At 43.3% G+C, this 13,448-nt stretch overlaps 2 long non-coding RNA genes across 2 annotated transcripts; both read right to left on the bottom strand.

Moving 5' to 3' along the window:
• Positions 1–1,438: 1,438 nt before the first annotated feature.
• LOC142407841 (uncharacterized) lies at positions 1,439–4,830 on the bottom strand. The gene is made up of 4 exons (XR_012775073.1): positions 4,730–4,830; positions 3,130–3,310; positions 2,353–2,491; positions 1,439–1,721 (listed from the first exon to the last, which is right to left on the bottom strand). It is a non-coding gene; the product is annotated as an uncharacterized LOC142407841 (long non-coding RNA).
• Positions 4,831–4,838: 8 nt separating this feature from the next.
• LOC142407842 (uncharacterized) lies at positions 4,839–10,856 on the bottom strand. Its single transcript, XR_012775074.1, has 3 exons — positions 10,661–10,856; positions 9,837–9,913; positions 4,839–5,355 (listed from the first exon to the last, which is right to left on the bottom strand). It is a non-coding gene; the product is annotated as an uncharacterized LOC142407842 (long non-coding RNA).
• Positions 10,857–13,448: the final 2,592 nt, after the last annotated feature.

Below are 13,448 nucleotides of genomic sequence, written 5' to 3' on the forward strand. Positions count from 1 at the left end.
AGCACAAAGTAGGAGCTTGAAAACAGCAGATGGGCTGATACTTCTAGGTCTTCCCCATGCATCTTAGCTATGTCAAGATAGGCATCTAAGGAGAAATACGTATGCCCTGAAGATGTAGTTCAAGAGCTCTTTGGATGGATAATTGATTAAAATAGTCCTTACATGGAGAGTAAAAGCAGGTCACAGGCTCTTCTTCTGAACTGAGCAGCAAGTACCCATGCATTAGCTTTCATGGCAGGATCAAATAACAAAAGTGTTGATGCAGTGTTTAATATCTACAGAAAAAGCAGCAGTAAGAAAAAAGGAATGGAGATCAAAAGAAGGTCATGGCACAGCCAGGTTGCAGAGTCTCTGCTATTTCATACAAGAACTCCTAGAAGCCACAGTAGATACTTGGGGTCTGTGTATGTTAGTTTGAAATCAGTGGATCAGCATTATTAAAGATGCTTAGCTCTGCCAGTGAAGATTAACAGAGGTTGTTTAAATAATAGGCTTGTAAATGTACAAGTTGGCTCTGTCCCCATGCTCAGCCAACTAGAGGCCAATGAACACAGTCAATACTCTCTTGGGTCCGGGCTAACTTGCCTTGCCTTTAAACCTTCTCCACCTGGTAAAGTGGCAGTGACAATTCCCTGTGCTACGTGAAAAAGTCCATAGCACCTCTGGCCAGGGTCTCAGCCTTAAATATCCCTTCTTCTGGAATCCAAAGGCACATTACAGGACAGTTTATATGTAGTGTAAGTGGAGCTTAGAGACAGAGCAGTCATGGGTCCTGTTATTCTCAGCTTTGGTGCGGGTGGATTCACACCCCATTGACTTCTCCTTTGAGTACGAGACTTTAAAACCCTGTCAGCAGCAGAGATGTTTTCTAAAACCTTCCTGCCTTTGTTAGCACCAGCTCAGACTCATGCAATCCTGCAAGCTGGAGGTGATCAGCCACCAACAACTGATTTAACACCATGGCAATTACACTTCGTAGATTAGATTGGAGCCTGATGACATGGTGTTAAGAATGCCTGTGGCAACCAGCAACCTGTCTGTCTTAAGGCTGCTTGCAAGCAAGAAGAGGAGATTTTGCCTGTCCCACAATATTATGTGCTCTTACATTTTACAGAACGATTAGCCACGGAATCTTTAAGAAAAGGAAAGGATTTCTGAAGACTCCTACCGTGAGTAAAAGCTATCCAAGGGAGAAGAAAGTTATATCCAATGCCTCTGAAAATCCCATAGGAGTGGACTGCAGAAATATTTCTCCAAGCGTGACAGTTTAAGAAAGAAAAAGAGAAAACGTAGTGTAGAAATAAAAATAAATCCTAGATTTAACGTGCTGCGATGGACAGGGTCCTTAGGTCTCCTCCTCATGTAAAGGTTTCTGTAGTTTGTGTGAACATGTGCAGAATGGGCATTGCACAGCTCAGGTAATAGGCCTGCTGGCACAGTACAGCAAGAGGGGAATGGAAGAGTTGCAAGAGAGAGGAAGGATAATTTCCTTTGGAAGGATACTTTTTTGGTTCTCTAGTAGCAGGCATTTCAGGGACAAATAGTTTTGCTCTTACCTTGGTCTTGGTTGAAGGTGTTTTACTGTGCAGAGTGCAGTAGGAGTACGTAAGAATTCAAACTGACCCCAGAGCTGTGCAGTTGCTGCCCAGACACCGTGTGTTCAGCATGCACATGTACGTATGTCTGGAGCATATGTAGTTCTTTGGCAGATCATACAGGACCTACAGGGAAAAAGCCTGTCTTAAAAAGCACAGACACAGACAAGTATTTCTGTAATAAGAACAGATACGCTCCTCCTCACCATATTTTGACTACATGAGGATTTTTCCAGCAGATGGCAACAGCAGACCAGTTTGTAGTGCAAGGCCAGCGTTTGCGGGCTGGAAAAATGCTCTGTGCTGTGCTGTACCCAATGCACCTTCCTCAGATCTGCTTCTTCCACTCCCCGTAACGTGCCGTAACGCTTAGTACCCCGGGGCACAGTTCATATAAAGCGCAGAAGAAATCAGCGCTGCAGATAACTGCAGTACAAACTCTGGAGCTCTTGGTTTCTGACCTCGTGTTTACAGGCCTTAAAACATACCCTCTGCATTTTAAACAGCCTAAAAATATGGCTCTCCCTGAATAAGCATAATTTCTCTCCGCTATATCTTTTTGCACAATAATAGTGCAAGAGGCAATCAGGTTGGGAAGTGTCCAGCTGGTGTTTTATCACAGGGTGTCTCTTCCCTGCCATGTGCAGAAGCCGGATTTATGGGCCAAACTTTTAACCACATTCTTGCCATTGCTTCTGAGCCATCTTAAACGGCTGCTTTTAGGAAGTGCTCATTATTGCCTCGGAAAGGCGATTACCCTGCTTGAAACTGTAGACTCAGCTCTTGGCCTCTGGAGGAAAGAGTTTTGCCGTGGACCCCAGGTGCTGCTGGTGCCAATATCCATGGAACGATCAGGGAGGCTCCGCCGCCGAGCTCCACCTCGCTCTGCCCAGGCCCTGGGGAAGACGTGGGAGTTATATTTAGTAATCATCACCCCTGCGCCATTGTTTTTCCATCAAAATTATGAGAGCACTATTGTTTTTAATAAATAGCAACGTTGTTTTGTAATTTGCAAAGTATAATATGAATAAACCTTGAAGACGTATAACACAAGAAAAAATTACAGCTGAATGCTCCAGCGTTTCTCCAAAACTCAAGCAATGTGTAGCTTTTCCCTTAAGCTGAAGTACAGGGCAGATTCCGGCACTGCAAATGACCGCTCAGGTGTAATACGAAGCTTGGGGAGCACTGGAGAGGCTGTGAATGTCAACTGATATTCCTTGGAAATAAAAAAGGAGAAAGAATTAATTCGTAATGAATCCCCTGCAGAAATTATACAAGGGATGGGCGGGGGAGAAATGCCTGAGTACCAAAGCCATGCTTTAGTGGGACCTAAGCTAGTGATTTTGCAGCGTGCCCGTACACAATTTAGTTTTCACCGAAATCAGTGAGTGGTGGCCATCCCGGGGCAGGCGTCACAGCAGCTGTGGCTCAGCAGGAGACCTGGCTGTAAGAAGTGTCAAGCTCTGCAGGTTATTGTCCCCAGCCCTATCTCAGTTGTCAAGAAAAGGGTGATAGCGATTGTCATTATTACCGTGTTTGCTAAATGGAAAAGCTGCTGCAATGCTCGTCCTCTTCACTTGACTGATGCTCTCAGTTGTGTTGCAGATGAATGCCACGATTTGGCTGTGTTTCACTTCCCTGGGTATTTTCTGTGTAGGGGACTGCAGTGCTATTTTAACTCTTTTCTGCTCTCACATACTTCAAGGATACACCTTCAAGAAAAAAACAGTATGTTGAAGAGCAAACTGCCTTCTAACTGCCTTAAGATCTTTTATCACTCATGGTAACTCATGACACACTCACTGCATGCGTTATCTTTATCTTAACACTGTTTACAAATGATGGGAATAAATCCAAATCCAATGGAAAAAGTTTCCTTTTGTTCACATTTCAATACAGGGGCAGAATTATCACCTTGGAAGGAACTTTCCTCTACCATTGGTAGATGCAAAAGAAAAAAATCCAACATATGAATGCCTGCCACACCACAGCACACAAAGCTACTGCTTTTAATTAGTTAAGCTGAGGGCTTTTCGGTTGTTCTTTTGCTCTTCTAATGAGGAGGACTGCGAGGTGTCTTTGAACTAGCTACAGATTTGAAAGATTTAGTAAACAAGGATTCTTTATACCATTTCTGGTAAGAGCTTGTCCTGACAGATGCCTTCTTCCTCCTGAGGTTTAGACCACAGTTTGATTTTTTTTTTTTTTTTTTAACCTCTGAAGCATTTCATAACACGACGGGCAAGGGCCCAGCAGTAATTAGACTGATTGAGCACTGGAAGCGTAGACAGAAGAAATGGTTGGAAATCACTGCTGTTCTCAAAGTTGACACCGCTGGGCCCTTAGGTCTCAATCATTGCTCATATTTTTGAGAGGCCCTGTCCAGCAGTCCTGGTGCCACAGACCCTGGGTTCTGCTGGAGCTTGGATACTGCTTGCCGAGGCACTCGCACAAGCTGCGCTGCCTGCCACAAGCCCCCCAGGACAAATCAGCTCCTCCCTACTGCTGCTCCCGTGTCGTGCCTACAGAAGTAGGGAGAGAAGGAGAGGAGCACAGGTTGGCACGACGGCAGTGTACAAATTGCCAGGTGTCACTTACATGTACTGAAGAGGAAGTCTATTTTTCAAAAGTTTCCATCGTGATATACAAAATACTGAATACTTTCAAATCTGGCCGTGATAGCCTGGCATGGTGCCCTGGGTGATGTCTTACATAAAGAGCTATTTGTCTCCCGTACAGCGCTCTTTATCCTGCTTTTACAGTTAATCACCAAAGCTACCTTAAATCATAACAGCCAGACCTCTGTGTGACTGGGCTTGCTCTTGCTTAGCTCAGGGACCCTTTCCTATTCCTCAGGCTTCAGAAACTACTGAAACCCTCATGTTTTCCTGATGGCTACCTAGTTGCAGCCCTCTTCACACTGACAGGATTACCTGCCAGCTTTTCTAATGCACGTGGCATGGCGGCCAGGGACCTCCAAGAGGGATATTGTCTGTTTGAGAAACGATTATATGCCTGAGAAAAGAGTTGAGTGATATTGTAGCTCTGAAGGTGCAAGATCGTTAGCCCTGAAGGTTCGAAAGCCTTCTGATTATGTCAAGCACACGCTCATTAGCCTCCGGACAATTTACCTGACTGTTAAGCTGGAGAGGATCATTTCCATGAGTCGGGGTCTCCATCCATGCTGTGAGAAGGTGTTCATCTGGTCCTGGGTTGATACCACCAGCCTGGTCAACATCCACCCATCAGCACGGGCAGTCTTTGATGCTGTACCAGCCGGGAAGAGATTTGAGTGAGCCCTTTAGACTGTGTTAGCATTCCCATTGAAGCCTGCACTTGAATCCCAAATTTTGACAGAGCCGCTCTACCCACGTTTTCTGCTAACGGCTATACGGTCCAGCTTCTCTGCTGTTTCCCAAAGAAGGCGGCTGCAGATGTGCGCCTATCCATAGCGACCCAAGGGAGGGACCCTGGGGGAGCCCTCTGTGCTGACCTGAGGGGCCCAAAGGGCCTGATCCTGAATTTAAGGGCCATGCCCAGGAGACCAGTCAGGGCCAGGATTCAAGCTGATTGTGCAGTGTAACATCCCCTCAGAGGGAGGAGGCTCTGAATCCCTTCAGTTACCTTCTTCCCTGAGGTTTATCATAAAGAAACCGAGTTACGGCCGTCGCTGCTCTGCTTAAAGCTTGATGGAGTAGGTTCAGATGGCCAGTTGCTGTGAGCTTTCACTGGTGCAGGCTAGCAGTTTGCCAGGAAACTTTACAAGACAAAACATATATCCCAAAAGTCATTTTAAGTCGTTCTGAACTTTAGAGAAGTTCAACTGCAAAAGTCAAAGGAAAATTAAAAGGTACAGACTGATGCTCAACCGCAAGGGACAGGAAAGGTGGACACTAATATTGAAATACCTAAAACCTTCAACTCTTTCTCAGCAATGTTATATTTCTAATGGGAGAAGGAAATAAAGAAGCATACAGGCACTTACTGCAAATGAAAGCTATACAGAGTAATTAAACTTGCATTTATCAACACAGATAGCCAGCACAAAAATATCAGTGTCTCTTTTTCCTCAACATCTATCTGATAGAGGCCTTTTGGCTGTAATATTGACCTTTTTGTGACTATTACCTCATTGAAGACTCGCCGACACTATAATAAAATTTTGCTGCTTTAAAGCACCAAATCCTCTTTACTGCAGCCAGTGTTTTACTGCTATATATTGGGGCATACTGGGCAGCCTATTTTCATTCAGAAAAATCAAATAAGCTTTACCAGTACAAGAGCCCTCTCCAGCAGCAGAACTGCAGCTGCCGTAATGCTGGCACTAGTGTAATTAGAGAGGTCAGGAATCAGGTAACACCACCAACATAACTTTTTTTTTTTAGTGCTAGATAAAGCAAAGTACACGCCTTTAAAAAGTTAAAGCTGCTGAGGTTAATGCATTGGGGTTTGGGGTGGTTTTTTATTTGTGCTGTGCTCTTGCACCCTGTGCCAATTACTGCATGAACACAGCAAACCATGATTTTTGCCTGGAATTCATGAATATTCAGGTATGGGCAGCTTTAAGCACCAAACTGAATTGGGACACAAGTACATGGCAGTATAATTTGTTGGAATAAATTGGTCTACTGGAGAACAATATTTTGAAAGATTTTAAATGTTTGGGGAAAGAGTTGGCAAAGTCTGCAATCCATTTCACTCTTCCCATCATGAAGTAACCTATCATCAAACACTGGCTTCTAAAACAAAATTTGGCAGATTTGAAGTTTACCACATTATGTCTCCCAATCTGCTTTCTTAGCTTTTCTCTTCCTCAAATGTTGAGGCTGCATCGCATTTTCCTTACTATTCTGAGAAAACACAACGCTTTGCCAATACGCTCCTTACTTTTGGTTATTTTTAAATCTCTGCAAAAGCTCACACTTTCTTCTGTAGCCAATGCCTATTGTTTATGGAAGCAGTTCCAATTTACTTTCTATAAGAAAAAAAATAAAAATTAATCTACTGCCTCGAAAGCACTGCAAGTATTTGCATTGTTCTCCTGCATTGTTTTACTTACAAAAAGGAATTATCTGGAACTGCAGAGGCATTGAATCTTCTTTGCTCACTCTTTTTCTCCCCCCTGCTCTCAAATACTGGCTTTCAAGCGGTGACCTTTCTTTCGAGGAGGCCAGCTTGTTATTTTGGGTTTGATTTCCCTGCCGATTGTTCTGCGTTTCCTCCCGCGCTGCCCTGCAGCGAGGCCGCTGCCGCCGTTCCCGGCGGGGTGACCCCCCTGCGCTCATAACCCAACCGAGCACAAAGCCCGGGCGCTCTCGGGTTGCTGCATGTAAGCATGGGAAGAGTCAGATTGCTGGCAGCCTTTCCTATCTTCACGCGGATGGCCAAAACACCATCAGTTGCTCATAATAGCCACAAATTATAAAAAATCTGGCAAAAGCAGTCATTAGCCACCTTGTACACGTAGTATATAACAATCATTTAGGTGCTAAGAAATGCAAGAGCAGCTTTCTAGAACTGCTCTCGATGAGCTTTGTCCATGAGTGTCATAGTAAGACCCACATAAAAGCCTGATCTTGCGTGCCTGAACAGCTGATACGCTTCTCTGCAAATTACCCGATGGGAATATATACTTGTCATCAGATGCATGCTCTCTTTCTCTTAACAAGGTTTTTCCTTAATATTACAAACCTTTTGGAAGGACGTGCAGGATCCATCCTGTTTCTCACGGTACCTCTGCATGACCTGAACTAGTTTGCGTCACTATAAACCAGGGAACCCACAAGCAAAAAGCAAACACGAGACACATGTAGGCTCCAGTGGAAGCCTTGAAATTAGCCAAAAATTCTAATACAATCTTTAAACAAATGTCTTGGCTACTTTAAACGTACAGGAGCAAAGTGCAGCCACTCCAGGATGGGTGAATTAGCATTTTTTTTGAAAAAGCAAAGTTAAGTTATAAAATACAGATTTACTGTGCTGAAGGAGCTCATCTTGAATTCTCTATGCTGTCACTAAGCCTGGCAATGAATTCTGTCAAAAAATAAACTGGTACATCTCAAATACACTTAGCAGCAAAACATGTACATCTTGATTCCTTGAGGACTGCTGCAGGCCTAGGAATCTGGAGCTCCCAGGAAACAGGCTTTATTTTAGAAGCAACATGTTCTGGTGTATTCATAATAAAATATTCTCAGAAATTCCGGTTCACCAGGAATTTGAAAGCTACTCATTTCGGTCTGACTCAGGATGTAGCCCAACTGTGAAAAGACGAGGTTTCTTGTGAACTTGAAACCCTGCTTTTCAGCCAAAGCCTGTCAGGACCCTGCTCTCAACTTGCGTGCACAAGGCACAGAGATAATTAGTGGAGTCTTTAAAAGACTCATTTCAGTTTGAAGTCGTTTATATTTCAGAGTTCAAATTGGGACAAAGCGCATTCTTTCACCCAAAATATTTGTAAAAATTTTCACTTCTGTTTCTTCCCAATAATAGTTTCCATCTGCCACTGACTGCAAGAAAACACCCAATGTCCAGATTTTAAAAAGTGCTTACCAATTTTTACATCCAATTTGTAATTTTGCAAGCTTCAGGAAACTGACAGAGCGGGTAAAGGAGAAACAAAGACGATTCTAATACCACCTTTTAATTGCCTTGTACTTACTTCATGGTGAGGTGTGGTAGGATGCTGAGAACCTGTGCTAGTCAAACTGAATGCACCTCACTAACAGTATAGGTAAAGCTTTAAATAATTACAAAGTGGAAAAAAAAAAAAAAAAAGAGAAAATGACCCTCCTCCCCCGAATCCTCCAGCCTTGGCAAACATCTACTGTGTTCAGAAACAGAGTGAGAGACAGATGGAAGGTGACAAAAAGGAGAAAAAACAACATCTGAAATTTCAAAATGTTTTCTAAAAATTGAAACAAGATGAAAATTTAAATTTAAGGGAAATATTTTGCAGCACTAAATACTTTTTATGCAAAAGTCTATATTTTGCAAGATAAATGTTTAAGACACAAATGTTGGCCATCTGTAACCGCAGCAGTGAGCTAGGAAGCAAGATGGAAAAGGTGTCGTGGCAAATTGCCTTTTCTCCATCTCTTGAGCGCGGCATTTAAATGAGCTGGCCTGTGTCCCAGAAGCAGCAATGCCATATTTGTGTTGTGAAAATGCAAGGTGCTCGGCCCGAGACAAGCGGCTCCCCAGCAGCACAGCCATACCGTTTCTTGTGTCCATACTAGCTGCTCCAGAACTACTTCAATAATATACTTGGAGTGAAAAAATTCCTCATCTCTATTTCTGCTTATAGACAAGTCACTTTTTGCTCCTTGCAAGTAATCTGGGCTACAAATATAGGAATATGCTGCCTAGAAGTTAAAAGGGAAATGAGTATTTATAAGTGGCTCTCATGCAAGCATGCATGCTATTTGTGTGTGCTTGTGTGTGCCTGAGTGCAAGCAAGTATAAATGCACACAAATATAACTAGAACGTCTGTGCGTGTTCAGTGGCTCAGTTTCAGTACACCTACGTACTCTGATGCTCATTATATGAAAAATGTATGGTTCTTATTTTAAAACTAGCCTTTATGAAATATCTGAAGACATAAGAGCACCTGCCTCACTTCGGAGTCTGACAGGAGACATCTTCCCTGAACTCGTTTTATCTAGAAGCGTGTATACTCAGAACGTATGTAACACTGTTCATGTGAGACACTTATCCAAAAGTACTCCAAAGTTTATTCTAAAGTATCTGAAAAAGTAGTCACTTCCTTCTTCAATCCCTCTTTTAATCAGTTCTTCACACGTCTTCTCACCCTTTCATCGATGCCTCTCCCCGGCATACTTCTATTCATCTCGCTAATGAGAGGCGGATTGATTTCTATCAGTTCACCTTCGGTTGCCTTATTGACGCAGTGACTGGCTAGAGGGAGGACAATTACCCTTTGGTGGCAGTGGCAGAGAAGCTCAGTTCGCGGACAGAGACGTACGCTGGAGTACTTGATGCTCAGCTGCAGTCTGTGTTGCAGGGAAGTTGGGGCTATGCCGATTTACACAAGTTGGATCTCTTTCATCTTAATTATGAGGATTTTTTTGAGCACTAAAGCTAAACTATAAGCTGGTCAGAGCTTCTTGGCAACAGTAAGTTTGATCTTTGTTTTAAAATGAATGACTGTCTTTTCAAAATTGGAGGTTATCTGATAAGTGATTACATGACAAAAGATTAGCACCTTCCATACATACCTTCCCGTCAGTGTTATTCTTATATGCCCAGTCACCTCTGCTGGTCCACTCTGAGATGTGAGCTGTGAGAAACACAGCTGTTGAATTACAGGAAAAGTTAAGAAAGTGATTTGGAGGGCACATCTTCCCAGCAGTTCAAAGACTGTTCAAACAGTTTTCATACTGTTTCTTCTTTTTCCTCTCTCTTTTTTTTTTTTTAAATTCAATCTTTGGTGTCTTTTTCTCTTTTCCCAGGAGTACATGTTAAAGGAAGTTCAAGCAGTCATCAGGCTGTCTCCCGTTTTCATGTTAGTCCAGCCTTACTTGAAGAGATGATATATTTGACAGATTTTAGCTTGGCTCTATCACTCTGCATTTCCCCCTTTTTTTCACTCTGCACTTATGATTTGTGATGGGTAAATCTCAAAAGATTAGAAGTTTGGCTTGGATAAGCAACTGTATGTTTGAAGTTTACTCTTCAATTTTAAGAAACCAGGGTCACTGCCACAAGCGTATGAATTATATGCCTCGAATTCATGGGATTTGAATGACCAAAGACTTTGGCATACTTCAGGAAGAGGAACAGCTAATAACTGTATTTCCCAGGAACAACCAACATAGTTACAGTGCCAAAAAATTAAACAGGCCAAGGGTATTCATTGATTTTCAGTAGCATCAGGAGAAATGAGAGCTGAAGGAATCAGTGGATTGTTCTACTTTGGAGCAGGACTCAAATGCTGTATCCCATGTAAAGCTTAAAGGCTTTACCCTTTGGATGCTCTGGCCAGACATGGGGTAGGGGTTAGAGCTGAAGACTGTGAATGCTATACAGATGGCGTCCTTACCGAAATGAAAATGTGTATACTCCCTGAATGGACCAGGAACTGCAAGGCATGTATGTTGTCCTCTGGGCTGCAGAGTGCACTCTTAGCTCACCCTCCCTGCAAAGACAGTGTTGTTATTAGTGTGGAAACCTTAACTGTGATTCTTCACTGACATTTGGCACCACTTTAAAATCAACTTTCCATAGAGATAGATCAACTCCAGAATTGGCTTTGACTGTATTTTCTCACTGAGAAGGCAGACGGGAGATGAAAATCAAAGTTTAATCCCGTTGCATGCTTTACCAAAGCAAAATACAATGCCTATCTGGGATGTAGCATCTCTCTTTTTATTTATCTATTGTATGCTTGCATATAACTGCGACAAGTATGTTCTTGCTCTGTTTTCAAATATAATAGCATCACAGAGAATAGTTCTGATGAACAAAACAAATACATCTACTTTTCTTGCAATGTTTTACATTAGCTAACAAAATGGCTACAGACAACAGAAAGGCCTGACTAAAACTAGGGTCGTTTTGATGAAGTTTTCCTTTGTCAGAGAAATTCTCTTCAGGAGGCTCCTGGGGGTCCCTGTGGGTTATAAACAGGAGACAAGCAGTTTACAAGTGTTTGAGCTTTATAGGCGCACACGTGCAGGAGTCCAGGACGTAAGCGTTTTGGGGCAGGAGTTGGGTAGATGTTACTGATATTGGCCACAGGTATCTAAAGTGGCAGCCCAGATACTGCAGTTCTTTCATGCAAAGCAAATGATTTCTCGAGCGTAGGCAAAATGGGTGCTGAGCTCTTTGGAAGATCTGGCCTATAAAAGTGGTACAATAAAAAAAATTGTTTCCTCGAATGGGTGGTATGAGGCTTGGGGAATGAATGTTTGTGGAGCACTCAGACCCTGGTATGAAAAGGTGCTGTAAAAGTTCAAAGTATTATTGTTATGGCATACTTACTCAGCAAGGCAGGGAAATATCAAAGGCTTTCTTCTCCCAGCTGGCTCGGTCTTATCTCGAGGAACTGTTGGTGGGTGGTGATTGCTCTCAGGGACTGGTGATGACAGAGGAGTGAAGGCACTAACCTCGCTTGCAGAGCTGCTCTGGGCACTCTCCTGGATCAGCCAAGACCTCAGTTCCTCCTCGGTGCCTTTCGGTGCGCACACACCCTGTTCCCAGAGAAAAGCCTGAAATGAAAACAGAGAGCTCTGACACCTGGCTAATGGAGCACTCGGGCAAGGGCTTTCACTAGTGACTGGTACGTTGGGAAATAATTGATACAAATTGCCTCAGACACTCAAGGCTGCTGGTCTTCCCTCCCACAGGCTATTTTTAGGCCCAATTAGGCAGATAAAATGACACCGGAATTAATTTTTGTACACTCTAATGTTTGGGCTTGTTGGTTTGGTTTTTTTTTAATGCTTCTCTCCAGATATATGGTAAATGTCTGAATTACAAAAAGCAGATAGAGGGATCCCCCCCCCCCCCCCAATAAGAGGTGTTCAAGCATTGAGAGACTTGCTCACTGCAAAACCACTTATGGCTCATTGCAGGGGAATTTGCTCTAACCACCTTAAACCCAAAGCAAATAACAGAATATGAAATAACACATATTCTTGGCATCAGGCTGCACAAGAGCTCCCCAGATCTGCTGCAATGCAAAGGCTAGCAACCCACCCATCAGAAGAAGATAAAATACAATTAACGAATTCATTATATAAATATTTTGGGTGGGGAGATATGAATCAACTTATCTCTATTATTGTTATCATTATTATTAGCTGCTGTTTGCTAAGACTGAGTTTTTCAAAGCCTTCTTTCACATTAAGACGTCCAAATCCCCATGCTAAATCCCACCCTAAATTTGATGTTGATTGCTTTTGCAAGCTACTGGGGAACAAAAGCAGGGAGAGGAGTACAACTGGCAAGGTAGTATTATTCACGGCTGTTATTACTAGAATTTATGGACAAACCATTCCCATGCTATTTGAACATAATTCATACATTTGGACTAAAGGGAGATCCATAAATGCTCTCCAATAAAGCCCCTACCTGTGTAACGCTTTCTAAGATAAGTAGCTATTGTGACTGCAATGGAAAATGCAAAACCTGACTGCTGGCCTCCGTGGTTATTGCGCTGCCACAAATTCCTCCAAAATCTTAAAAAGCTCCCCAGAACAGGCAAGTCATGAACTGCACCTCCTGCAGCCCGGCTTGCAGGCTCAGAGCCTGGCGATCAGAAGGGTGAAACGTTGGCTGTGTCAAAGCCAACAGGAGTTTTGCCATTGACTTCAGTGGGGGCAGCATTTTGCCTTTGTAGTATAAGCTGATGAAAAGCTCTGCCTCATAATCACATTCCTGTGGCTTAACATGTAAGTGCGTGTTGGCTGCGTAGTGGTGACTGCTCGCATGCATATTTCTCAGCCTGCAGGACATGCCAGCGATGCCACTTGCTTTACCCCACAAGGGAAGAGAGGTAAATAGGTTGGGTTTTTGCATTAGCCATGTGCAGGGCTTGTAGGATCAGCTACCACAGCACGTCTGATGCACGGTAGCTCGATTGTGACTGAGCCCTCAGTAACCTGAACCTGATACTTGATGGTAGATGGTAACGAAATGGCAGGCGTTTATGAGACAGAGGACTGATGGTCCCAGGCTGGGCTGAAATGGTGTCCTGGGCTATGGGGAGCTCTGGGGAGGCCGAGCAGGAACGTTACAGCCTGTTAGTACTCTCAAGGCGCTGACACAGGCATCCTAACCCCAGGGAAACAAGTGCTTCATTTTCTGATGTAAAGACATCGCTAGCT

This window comes from Mycteria americana, chromosome 3 (assembly GCF_035582795.1).
Source record: "Mycteria americana isolate JAX WOST 10 ecotype Jacksonville Zoo and Gardens chromosome 3, USCA_MyAme_1.0, whole genome shotgun sequence".
Taxonomy (NCBI): domain Eukaryota; kingdom Metazoa; phylum Chordata; class Aves; order Ciconiiformes; family Ciconiidae; genus Mycteria; species Mycteria americana.